Source organism: Pongo abelii, chromosome 1 (assembly GCF_028885655.2).
Source record: "Pongo abelii isolate AG06213 chromosome 1, NHGRI_mPonAbe1-v2.0_pri, whole genome shotgun sequence".
NCBI lineage: Eukaryota > Metazoa > Chordata > Mammalia > Primates > Hominidae > Pongo > Pongo abelii.
In genome coordinates this window covers 91,634,935-91,647,816 of record NC_071985.2, presented here as the reverse complement: position 1 = coordinate 91,647,816, position 12,882 = coordinate 91,634,935, and positions in this window count along the sequence as shown.

Here is a 12,882-nt window from a genome sequence, read left to right as displayed (position 1 = left end):
CAGCAAGTCGGCAGCCAGGCTGGGGGAGGGGCGCCCGCCATTGCCCAGGCTCGCTTAGGTAAACAAAGCAGCCTGGAAGCTTGAACTGGGTGGAGCCCACCACAGCTCAAGGAGGCCTGCCTGCCTCTGTAGGCTCCACCTCTGGAGGCAGGGCACAGACAAACAAAAAGACAGCAGTAACCTCTGCAGACTTAAATGTCCCTGTCTGACAGCTTTGAGGAGAGCAGTGGTTCTCCCAGCACGCAGCTGGAGATCTGAGAATGGGCTGACTGCCTCCTCAAGTGGGTCCCTGACCCCTGACCTCCGAGCAGCTAACTGGGAAGCACCCCCCAGCAGGGGCAGACTGACACCTCACACGGCCCCGTACTCCAACAGACCTGCAGCTGAGGGTCCTGTCTGTTAGAAGGAAAACTAACAGAAAGGACATCCACACCAGAAACCCATCTGTACATCACCATCACCAAAGACCAAAAGTAGATAAAACCAGAAAGATGGGGAAAAAAACAGAGCAGAAAAACTGGAAACTCTAAAAAGCAGAGTACCTCTCCTCCTCCAAAGGAACGCAGTTCCTCACCAGCAACGGAACAAAGCTGGACGGAGAATGACTTTGACGAGCTGAGAGAAGAAGGCTTCAGAAAATCAAATTACTCCGAGCTACGGGAGGATATTCAAACCAAAGGCAAAGAAGTTGAAAACTTTGAAAAAAATTTAGAAGAATGTATAACTAGAATAACCAATACAGAGAAGTGCTTAAAGGAGCTGATGGAGCTGAAAACCAAGGCTCAAGAACTACGTGAAGAATGCAGAAGCCTCAGGAGCCGATGCGATCAAATGGAAGAAAGGGTATCAGCCCTGGAAGATGAAATGAATGAAATGAAGCAAGAAGGGAAGTTTAGAGAAAAAAGAATAAAAAGAAACGAGCAAAGCCTCCAAGAAATGTGGGACTATGTGAAAAGACCAAATCTACGTCTGATTGGTGTACCTGAAAGTGACGGGGAGAATGGAAACAAGTTGGAAAACACTCTGCAGGATATTATCCAGGAGAACTTCCCCAATCTAGCAAGGCAGGCCAACATTCAGATTCAGGAAATACAGAGAACACCACAAAAATACTCCTCGAGAAGAACAACTCCAAGACACATCATTGTCAGATTCACCAAAGTTGAAGTGAAGGAAACAATGTTAAGGGCAGCCAGAGAGAAAGGTCGGGTTACCATCAAAGGGAAGCCCATCAGACTAACAGCGGATCTCTCGGCAGAAACCCTACAAGCCAGAAGAGAGTGGGGGCCAATATTCAACATTCTTAAAGAAAAGAATTTTCAACCCAGAATTTCATATCCTGCCAAAGTAAGCTTCATAAGTGAAGGAGAAATAAAATACTTTACAGACAAGCAAATGCTGAGAGATTTTGTCACCACCAGGCCTGCCCTAAAAGAGCTCCTGAAGGAAGCGCTAAACATGGAAAGGCACAACCGGTACCAGCCACTGCAAAATCATACCAAAATGTAAAGACCATCGAGACTAGGAAGAGACTGCATCAACTAACGAGCAAAATAACCAGCTAACATCATAATGACAGGATCAAATTCACACATAACAATATTAACTTTAAATGTAAATGGACTAAATGCTCCAATTAAAAGACACAGACTGGCAAATTGGATAAAGACTCAAGACCCATCAGTGTGCTGTATTCAGGAAACCCATCTCACGTGCAGAGACACACATAGGCTCAAAATAAAAGGATGGAGGAAGATCTACCAAGCAAATGGAAAACAAAAAAAGGCAGGGGTTGCAATCCTAGTCTCTGATAAAACAGACTTTAAACCAACAAAGATCAAAAGAGACAAAGAAGGCCATTACATAATGGTAAAGGGATCAATTCAACAAGAAGAGCTAACTTTCCTAAATATATATGCACCCAATACAGGAGCACCCAGATTCATAAAGCAAGTCCTGAGTGACCTACAAAGAGACTTAGACTCCCACACATTAATAATGGGAGACTTTAACACCCCACTGTCAACATTAGACAGATCAACGAGACAGAAAGTCAACAAGGATACCCAGGAATTGAACTCAGCTCTGCACCAAGCGGACCTAATAGACATCTACAGAACTCTCCACCCCAAATCAACAGAATATACATTTTTTTCAGCACCACACCACACCTATTCCAAAACTGACCACATACTTGGAAGTAAACTCTCCTCAATAAATGTAAAAGAACAGAAATTATAACAAACTATCTCTCAGATCACAGTGCAATCAAGCTAGAACTCAGGATTAAGAATCTCACTCAAAACCGCTCAACTACATGGAAACTGAACAACCTGCTCCTGAATGACTACTGAGTACATAACGAAATGAAGGCAGAAATAAAGATGTTCTTTGAAACCAACGAGAACCAAGACACAACATACCAGAATCTCTGGGATGCATTCAAAGCAGTGTGTAGAGGGAAATTTATAGCACTAAATTCCCACAGGAGAAAGCAGGAAAGATCCAAAATTGACACCCTAACATCACAATTAAAAGAACTAGAAAAGCAAGAGCAAACACATTCAAAAGCTAGCAGAAGGCAAGAAATAACTAAAATCAGAGCAGAACTGAAGGAAATAGAGACACAAAAAATCAATGAATCCAGGAGCTGGTTTTTTGAAAGGATCAACAAAATTGATAGACCGCTAGCAAGATTAATAAAGAAAAAGAGAGAGAAGAATCAAATAGATGCAATAAAAAATGATAAAGGGGATATCACCACCGATCCCACAGAAATACAAACTACCATCAGAGAATATTACAAACACCTCTACGCAAATAAACTAGAAAATCTAGAAGAAATGGATAAATTCCTCAACACATACACCCTCCCAAGACTAAACCAGGAAGAAGTTGAATCTCTGAATAGACCAATAACAGGAGCTAAAATTGTGGCAATAATCAATAGCTTACCAGCCAAAAAAAGTGCAGGATCAGATGGATTCACAGCCGAATTCTACCGGAGGTAGAAGGAGGAGCTGGTACCATTCCTTCTGAAACTATTCCAATAGATAGAAAAAGAGGGAATCCTCCCTAACTCATTTTATGAGGCCAGCATCATCCTGATACCAAAGCCTGGCAGAGACACAACAAAAAAAGAGAATTTTAGACAAATATCCTTGATGAACATTGATGCAAAAATCCTCAATAAAATACTGGCAAACAGAATCCAGCAGCACATCAAAAAGCTTATCCACCATGATCAAGTGGGCTTCATCCCTGGGATACAAGGCTGGTTCAATATACGCAAATCAATAAATGTAATCCAGCATATAAACAGAACCAAAGACAAAAAACACATGATTATCTCAATAGATGCAGAAAAGGCCTTTGACAAAATTCAACAACATTCATGCTAAAAACTCTCAATAAATTAGGTATTGATGGGACGTATCTCAAAATAATAAGAGCTATCTATGACAAACCCACAGCCAATATCATACTGAATGCGCAAAAACTGGAAGCATTCCCTTTGAAAACTGGCACAAGACAGGGATGCCCTCTCTCACCACTTCTATTCAACATAGTGTTGGAAGTTCTGGCCAGGGCAATTAGGCAGGAGAAGGAAATCAAGGGTATTCAATTAGGAAAAGAGGAAGTCAAATTGTCCCTGTTTGCAGATGACATGATTGTATATCTAGAAAACCCCATTGTCTCAACCCAAAATCTCCTTAAGCTGATAAGCAACTTCAGCAAAGTCTCAGGAAACAAAATCAATGTACAAAAATCACAAGCATTCTTATACATCAATAACAGACAAACAGAGAGCCAAATCATGAGTGAACTCCCATTCACAATTGCTTCAAAGAGAATAAAATACCTAGGAATCCAACTTACAAGGGATGTAAAGGACCTCTTCAAGGAGAACTACAAATCACTGCTCAAGGAAATAAAAGAGGATACAAACAAATGGAAGAACATTCCATGCTCATGGGTAGGAAGAATCAATATTGTGAAAATGGCCATCCTTCCCAAGGTAATTTACAGATTCAATCCCATCCCCATCAAGCTACCAATGACTTTCTTCACAGAATTGGAAAAACTACTTTAAAGTTCATATGGAACCAAAAAAGAGCCCGCATCGCCAAGTCAATCCTAAGCCGAAAGAACAAAGCTGGAGGCATCACACTACCTGACTTCAAACTATACTACAAGGCTACAGTAACCAAAACAGCATGGTACTGGTACCAAAACAGAGATATAGATCAATGGAACAGAACAGAGCCGTCAGAAATAATGCCACATATCTACAACTATCTGATCTTTGACAAACCTGACAAAAACAAGCAATGGGGAAATGATTCCCTATTTAATAAATGGTGCTGGGAAAACTGGCTAGCCATATGTAGATAGCTGAAACTGGATCCTTTCCTTACACCTTATACAAAAATCAATTCAAGATGGATTAAAGACTTAAATGTTAGACCTAAAACCATAAAAACCCTAGAAGAAAACCTAGGCATTACCATTCAGGACATAGGCACGGGCAAGGACTTCATGTTTAAAACACCAAAAGCAATGGCAACAAAAGCCAAAATTGACAAATGGGATCTAATTGAAGAGCTTCTGCACAGCAAAGGAAACTACCATCAGAGTGAACAGGCAACCTACAAAATGGGAGAAAATTTTCACAACCTACTCATCTGACAAAGGTCTAATATCCAGAATCTACAATGAACTCCAACAAATTTACAAGAAAAAAACAAACAACCCCATCAAAAAGTGGGCGAAGGACATGAACAGACACTTCTCAAAAGAAGACATTTATGCAGCCAAAAAACACATGAAAAAATGCTCACCATCACTGGCCATCAGAGAAATGCAAATCAAAACCACAATGAGATACCAGCTCACACCAGTTAGAATGGCCATTATTAAAAAGTCAGGAAACAACAGGTGCTGGAGAGGATGTGGAGAAATAGGAACACTTTTACACTGTTGGTGGGACTGTAAACTAGTTCAACCCTTGTGGAAGTCAGTGTGGCGATTCCTCAGGGATCTAGAACTAGAAATTCCATTCGACCCAGCCATTCCATTACTGGGTATATACCCAAAGGACTATAAATCACGCTGCTATAAAGACACATGCACACGTATGTTTATTGCGGTATTATTCACAATAGCAAAGACTTGGAAACAACCCAAATGTCCAACAATGATAGACTGGATTAAGAAAATGTGGCACATATACACCATGGAATACTATGCAGCCATAAAAAATGATGAGTTCACGTCCTTTGTAGGGACACGGATGAAATTGGAAATCATCATTCTCAGTAAACTATCGCAAGAACAAAAAACCAAACACTGCATATTCTCACTCATAGGTGGGAATTGAACAATGAGAACGCATGGACACAGGAAGGGGAACATCACACTTCGGGGACTGTTGTGGGGTGGGGGGAGTGGGGAGGGATAGCATTGGGAGATATACCTAATGCTAGATGACGAGTTAGTGGTTGCAGAGCACCAGCATGGCACATGTATACATATGTAACTTACCTGCACATTGCGCACATGTACCATAAAACCTAAAGTATAATAATAATAATAATAATAAAGGGAAAAAAAAAAGAAAGCTCTCGAGTAAACAACCAAATGCCTCAGGGAACTGAAAAAAAGAAAAACAAATTAAGGCCAAACCTACAAAGACTGAATTAAGAAGAAACAGAACACCCGAAGAAGACAAATGACAAACAAGGAGATTAAATCAGTCATCAAGAAACTTCCAACAACAACAAAAAGCCAAAAACCTGATCACTTCACGGGTGAATTCTACCAAACATTTATGGAATAATTGACTCCAATTTTTCACAAATTATTTCAAAAAATCAAAGAGGAGGGAACACTTTCACACTCTTTTTATACGAAGTCAGCAATACCCTGATAGCAAGGCTGCGCAAGAACACTACAAGAAAAAAATATATAGGCCAATATACTTTATGAGCATAGGTGAAAAAAATCCTCAATACTAGGAAACCACATACAATGGCACATTAAGAGGATTATATACTATGATAAAGTAGGATCTATCCTTGAGTTATAAGAATCATTCAACATTTGAAAATCAATCAATCTGATACATAATGTATGTTAGCAGAATGAAGGACAAGAAACATATGATCATCTCAATCAGTGCAAAAAAAGCATTTGATAAAATTCAACATCCTTTCATGATAAAACTTATCGACAAATTAGATAAAGAAGTAATGTAGCTCAACACAATAAAGGCCAATTATCACAAGTGCATAGCTAACATCACACTCAATGATAAAAAGTTGAAAGTGTTTTCTCTAAAATTAGGAACAAGACAAGGATGCCCATTCTTACCACTTCTATTCAGCATAGTAATAGAAGTCCTAGCCAGAGCAATCAGGTAACAGAGAGAAGTAAAGGCATCTGAATAAGAAAAGAAGAATTCAAATTATCTCTCTTTGCTGATGATATGATTCTATACTTAGAAAATTCTAGAGACTATGTCAAAATGCTACTAAAACTGATAAAATATTTTAGTAAGCTTTCAGGATACAAAATTAACGTACAAAAATTAGTAGCATTTCTATACACCAATAACACCCAGGCTGAGATTCAAATCAAGAACACAATCCCATTTACAATAGCCACAAAGAAAAGGAAATATCTGGGAATACAGTTAACCAGGGAGGTAAAAGATGTCTATGAGAACTACAAAGCACTGCTGAAAGAAATCAGAGATGACAGACATAAATGAAAAAATATTCCATGCTCATGGATTGGAAGAATCAATATTGTTAAAATGACTATACTGCCCAAAGCAATTTACAGAGTTAATGCTACTCCTATTAAGCTACCAATGTCATTCTTCACAGAATTAGAAAATGCCTATTTTAAAATTTATATGGAACCAAAAAAGAGCCCAAATAGCCAAAGCAATCCTAAGCAAAAAGAACAAAATTGGAGGCATTACATTACCCAACTTCAAACTCTACTATAAGACTACAGTAATCAAAACTGCATGGTACTCATGCAAAAACAGACACAGATCAATGGAGGAGAATAGAAAATTCTTAAATAAAGCTGAACACTTATAACCATCTGATATTTGACAAGGTAGAAAAAAACAAACAAGAGGGAAAGGACTCTCTATTCAATAAGTGAACTCTCTATTTAGTAAATTCAGTAACTGACTAGCCATATGCAGAACAATGAAACTAGACACCTTTCAACATGTATAAATTAACTCAAGATGGATTAAAGATTTCAATGTAAGACCTCAAACTACAAAAATCCTAGAAGAAAACCCAGGAAATACCCCTCTCAACATCCACTTTGAATAAATTTTTTAGTTAAGTTCCTAAAAGCAGCTGCAACAAAAACAATAAAATGATAAGTAGGACCTAATTAAACTAAAGAGGTTCTATGCAGCAAAAGAAACTATCAACAGGGTAAACAGAGAATCTACCAAATGGGAGAAAATATTCTCAAACTATGCATCTGACAAAGGTCTAATATCCAGAATCTATAAGCAACTTAAAATAACAAGCAAAAACCAAATAACTCCATTAAAAATGGGCAAAGGACATGAATAGTCACTTATCAAAAGAAGACATATGAGTAGCCAACAAACATATGAAATAATTCTCATCATCACTATTTATCAGAGAAATGCAAATTAAAACCACAATGAGATACTATCTCACACTAATCAGAATGATGATTATTAAAAAGCCAAAAAGCAACAGAGACTGGCAAAGCTGAGGAGAAAAGAGAATGCTTATAGAGTGGTGGTGGGGATGTAAATTAGTTCAACCACTGTGGAAAGCAATTTGGAGATTTCTCAAATAACTTAAAACAGAACTACCATTCAACCCAACAATTCCATTACTGGGTATATACTCAAAGGAAAATAAGATCGTTATACCAAAAAGACATGTGCACTTGTATGTTCATTGCCACGCTATTTACAATAGCAAGGATGTGGAATCAACTTAGATTCCCATCAGTTGTGGACTGAATAAAGAAAGTATAGTACATATACATCATGCAGTATTATGAAGCCATAAAAAACAATGAGACCATGTCCTTTGAAGCAACATGGGTGGAGCTGGAGGCCACTATCCTAAGCAAATTAAGGCAGGAACAGAAAACCAAATACTGCATGCTCTCACTTATAAATGCGAGCTAAGCAAGGAGTACACATGGACATAAAAGTGGGAATAATAGACACTGTGGAATACTGGGGGGGGGAATGTGGATTGAAAAACTACCTGTTGGGTACTATGATCACTACCTCACAACGGCAGCAACAAATAAACTATAGCTAATTAATATTGATGAAAGACTACCTTCTCGCCCTTTAGGATCAGCAACAACAACAAAAAAAGGTGGATGATCACTTCACTTCTATTCTACCATGTATCTGAGGTTCTTATATAGTAAAACAATAAATAAAATAAATAAAGATTAAAAAAGAATTGTCTATAAACTCTATTCATATATGATAATTATCTGCATAAAAATTATAACAAATAAAATAAGAAAACTACTTGAGTAAGTAAAATTAATCAAGACAGAAAGTGAGGTAAGTATATAAATCCAACTTCTATGCATTTGCAACAGCCAGAAATGAACTTTAAAAAATACAATATGCAACTGAAACTAATAAATACAAAATATTTAGAAATAAATATAATAAGAGATATGCAAGTCCTTTATATTGAAAACCACGAAACACTACTGACATTAGAAATATAAATAAGTGGATCATGTTTGTGGGCTAAAAGATTCAAAAGGTTTTAGATGTGCATTTTCCTCAAACTGATCTATAAATTCAAGGAAATCCTAGTCAACATCACAAAAGGCTTTTTGGTGCAAATTGACAGGCTGAATACAAAATGTATATGAAAATGCAAGGGATCTAGAACAGCCAAAGCAATTTCAAAACATAAACACAAAACTGGAGAATTTGTACTCACTGATTTCAGGACTTATTATAAAGCTATAAAAATAAAGGCACTGTGATAATAGCATAAATAAAAACATATTGGTCATTAAAATAGAACAGAGAGTCCAGAAATGGATGATTCATAAATGATCAACTGGTGTTTTATGAAATAGCCACTGGAATTTAATAGCAGTAAGACAGTCTTTTCAAAAAATGGTGCTGAAAACATAATGAGCATTGACTTGAACGTCATTCATCCTACACAGAAAAATACTAATTGAAGGGAGATCATAGATTAAACATAAAACCCAGAACCATAATTCAGTATTAACACGGAGGAGAAAATCTGCATGAACCTGGGATAGACTACACTTTTTTAGCATGTAAATAACAGTAAATGGAAAAGAAAAGTTAATGACCCGGATGTCATCAAAATTTAAAATGTCAGTTCTTCAAAAGACATATTTAAGAAAAGAAAACAAACTCCAAACTGGAAAAAACTATTCTCAACACATATTTGACAAAAAAATTGTAACTAGCATATGCAAAGGATTCTTAGAATTCTTCAATTCTATCAATGCTTCAACGAAAAGGCGGCAAACAACTCAATGTAAAATGACACAATATATGAACATTCTACAGAAGATGCACGGATTATAAATAAACACATGAAAATTGTTTAGAATCTTTAGTTATCAGGGAAATGCAGATTAAAATCATAAAGAGATACAACTTCTTATAGGAATGGCTGAAATTATAAAGGTATAGTGACTATAACAAGTGTTAGCAAAAACATGGAGCAATGGAAATGCTCATATTTTTCTCTTGGTAATTGTCAAATACTACAACTACTTTATAAAATAGTTTTCTTAAAATTTTAAACAAACACTCATAATATCATCAAGCATTTCACTCTTAGATAACCCAGAGGGGGGAAAAAAGTACACACTGACCAGTTTTGTGTGGTGGTATGTGTCTCTAATTCCAGCTCCTTGGAAATCAGGTGGGAGAACTTGAGCCCAGTAGTTGGAATTCAGCCTGGAAAACACAGCCAGACTTTGTCTCTTAAAAATAAAATTAAAATTTGGATTTAAAAACGCACACACATTTACCATGATCTTGAACAGGAAAGTTCATAGCAACTTTATTCACAATAGCCAAAAGCTGAAAAAGTAAAACCAAAGAGAATAAACTGTACTATATTCATACTATGGAATGCTACTCAACAATATAAAAGAATAAATCTGTCATATATATTATGACACAGATAAATCTCAGATTTTGTTGAGAGAAAAGGCCAGGAACATGAAACTATGTGTTAATTTTTAAAACAAAATAAAAAGAGTTTCTGGTTTCATTGATTTCTCTCTTGGCTTTTCCCAAATTTTTGTGTTCTTCATTATCTCCATCTTTTCATTTACTATGAGTTCAGTTTCCTAGAGTTCTTTTTATTTATCTGTTTTTTGTTTTGTTTTTTAGATTTCTAAGGAAGAAACTTAAATTATTTATTTTAAACCTCATATTTTTAATAGAAGTACTTGAAGCTATAATTCTCTCTGAACACTGAATTAGCTAATCTCACAGTGTTTGAAATGTATTGTTTTTATTATTATTTAGTAAAAATATTTCCTAATTTCCCCTCATGGTTTATTTTTATGAAGTATTTAGAAGTGTATTAATTTCTAAATATTTATAGATACCTTAAATATATTTTTGTTATTGTTGTTTAATTTAATTTTATACTGATCAGAGAACATACTTTGTATATTTTTTTGTTTCTAAATTTATTGCTTTTTCTTATTAACCAGAATATCACCTATCTTGGTGAATGATTTGTGTGCAATTGAAAAGTATATTTCTGTAGTTGTTGGTGGAAGTGGTATTAAACACCAATTACGTGAGGTTGGCTGGTATCATTATTTAATTCTATTATGACTGTATATTTATCTACTTGTTTTATCAATTACTGATAGATTTATTGAAATTTCTAACTATAATTGTAGTTTTATATATTTTTTAAATTTCTGCAGATTTTCCTTCTTTTGTTTTAAGCTTGTGTTTTAAACTCATTTGTTATAGCTCTTTGATGACTTCAACCTTTGTAATTATAAATTGTAGCTTATAAATCCTTGATAATATAGTCCTTGCTTGGAACTCTACTTTTTCTGATATTCATCCAGTCATTTCAGCTTTATCATTATTTGAACTGGTGTGGTAAATATTTTACATCTTCTTATTTTTAACCTGTGTCTTTACATTTTATTTGAGTATCTGGTAAACTGCAAGTATGTGGATCTTGCTGTTTTATCTGTTCTGAAAGCATTTGCATTTTAATTGGAATGCTTAGGTTATTTATATTGAATAAAATTGTTAATGTGTTTGGGTTTAATGCTACCATCTTGCTACTATTTATTTTCTATTTATCTGTCCTGTACTTTTTCCTACTACTACTATTACTGTCTTTTAGCACAGATGGTCCTCAAATTATGTTCTTTTACTTGTGATTTTTCAACTGTACATTGGTGCAAAAGGGATATGCATTCAGTAGAAGCTGAATTTTGAAACTTAATATTTTCCTGGACTAGTGATACATACTACCATACTATCTCACAATGCTGGGAAGTGACTCAAAGCACAGTTCCCAGTCAGCCATAAGATCACAAAAGTACACAACTGATACTATACAATGTACTAAGTAAAATTTTGATTTATGATAGTTTCAACTAACAGTGGGTTTATCAAGATGTAACCCCATTATAAGTTGAGGAGCATCTGTATTCCATTTTGTCTAAGCTATTGGCTTAATAGCTATATGAGTTATATTTTTAATCTTTTGCTCTAGGATCTATAACATACATCTTTAACTTATTTCGATATACTTTCAAATGTTACCACTTCACATAAATGTAAGAACTTTATAACATTGTTCTTCTATTTCCTTACTTGTGTTGTTTGTGTTCTTTTTTTAATGTATTTTACTCCAGCTTATTTTATAAACATAATAATATAGAGTTATTATGTGCTTTAAACATTTTATTACTTTTAGAGTATATATATATATATACACATATATATAATGGAGAACATGTCTTCCCTATGTATTCATATATTAATTATTTCTATAATTTTTTATTGCTTTGTGTATATTCAAATTTCTATGTGATATCATGTTCCTTCTGCCTAGAGACCTTCCATTAACATTTTAATATTCTTAAATCTTGTTGGTCTAAAAATGTCTTTATTTTACCTGCATTTTTGAAACATATTTTTAATGTATATAGAAATCTAGTTATGTATTTTTCTTTCAGTACTTTAAGTATGTTATTTCCTTATCTTATGGTTTTGTGTAGTTTTGTCAGAGGCATTTGAATAAGAGCAACTCCATCTTGGATAGGGGCTGGGTAAAACAAGGCTGAGTCCTACTGGACAGCATTTCTAGGAGTTTAAGGCATTCTTAGTCACAGGATGAAATAGGAGGTTGGCACAGGATACAGGTCATAAAGACTTTGCTGATAAAGCAGGTTGCAGTAAAGAAGCCAGCCAAAACCCACCAAAACCAGGATGGTGATGAGGGTAACCTCTGGTCGTCCTCACTGTTACACTGCCACCTGCGCCATGACAGTTTACTAATGACATGGCAACATCAGGAGGTTACCCTATATGGTCTAAAAAGGGGAGGCATGAAGAATCCACCCCTTGTTTAGTGTATAATTAAGAAATAACCATAAAAATGGGCAACCAGAAGCCCTCAGGTCTGCTCTGCCTATCGAGTACCCATTCTTTATTCCTTTACTTTCTTAATAAACTTGCTTTCACTTGACTGTATGGTCTTGCCCTGAATTATTTTCTGAGTTCCAAGAACCTTCTCTTAGAGTCTGGATCAGAACCCCTTTCCAGTATGAGTTTCTGATAAGAAA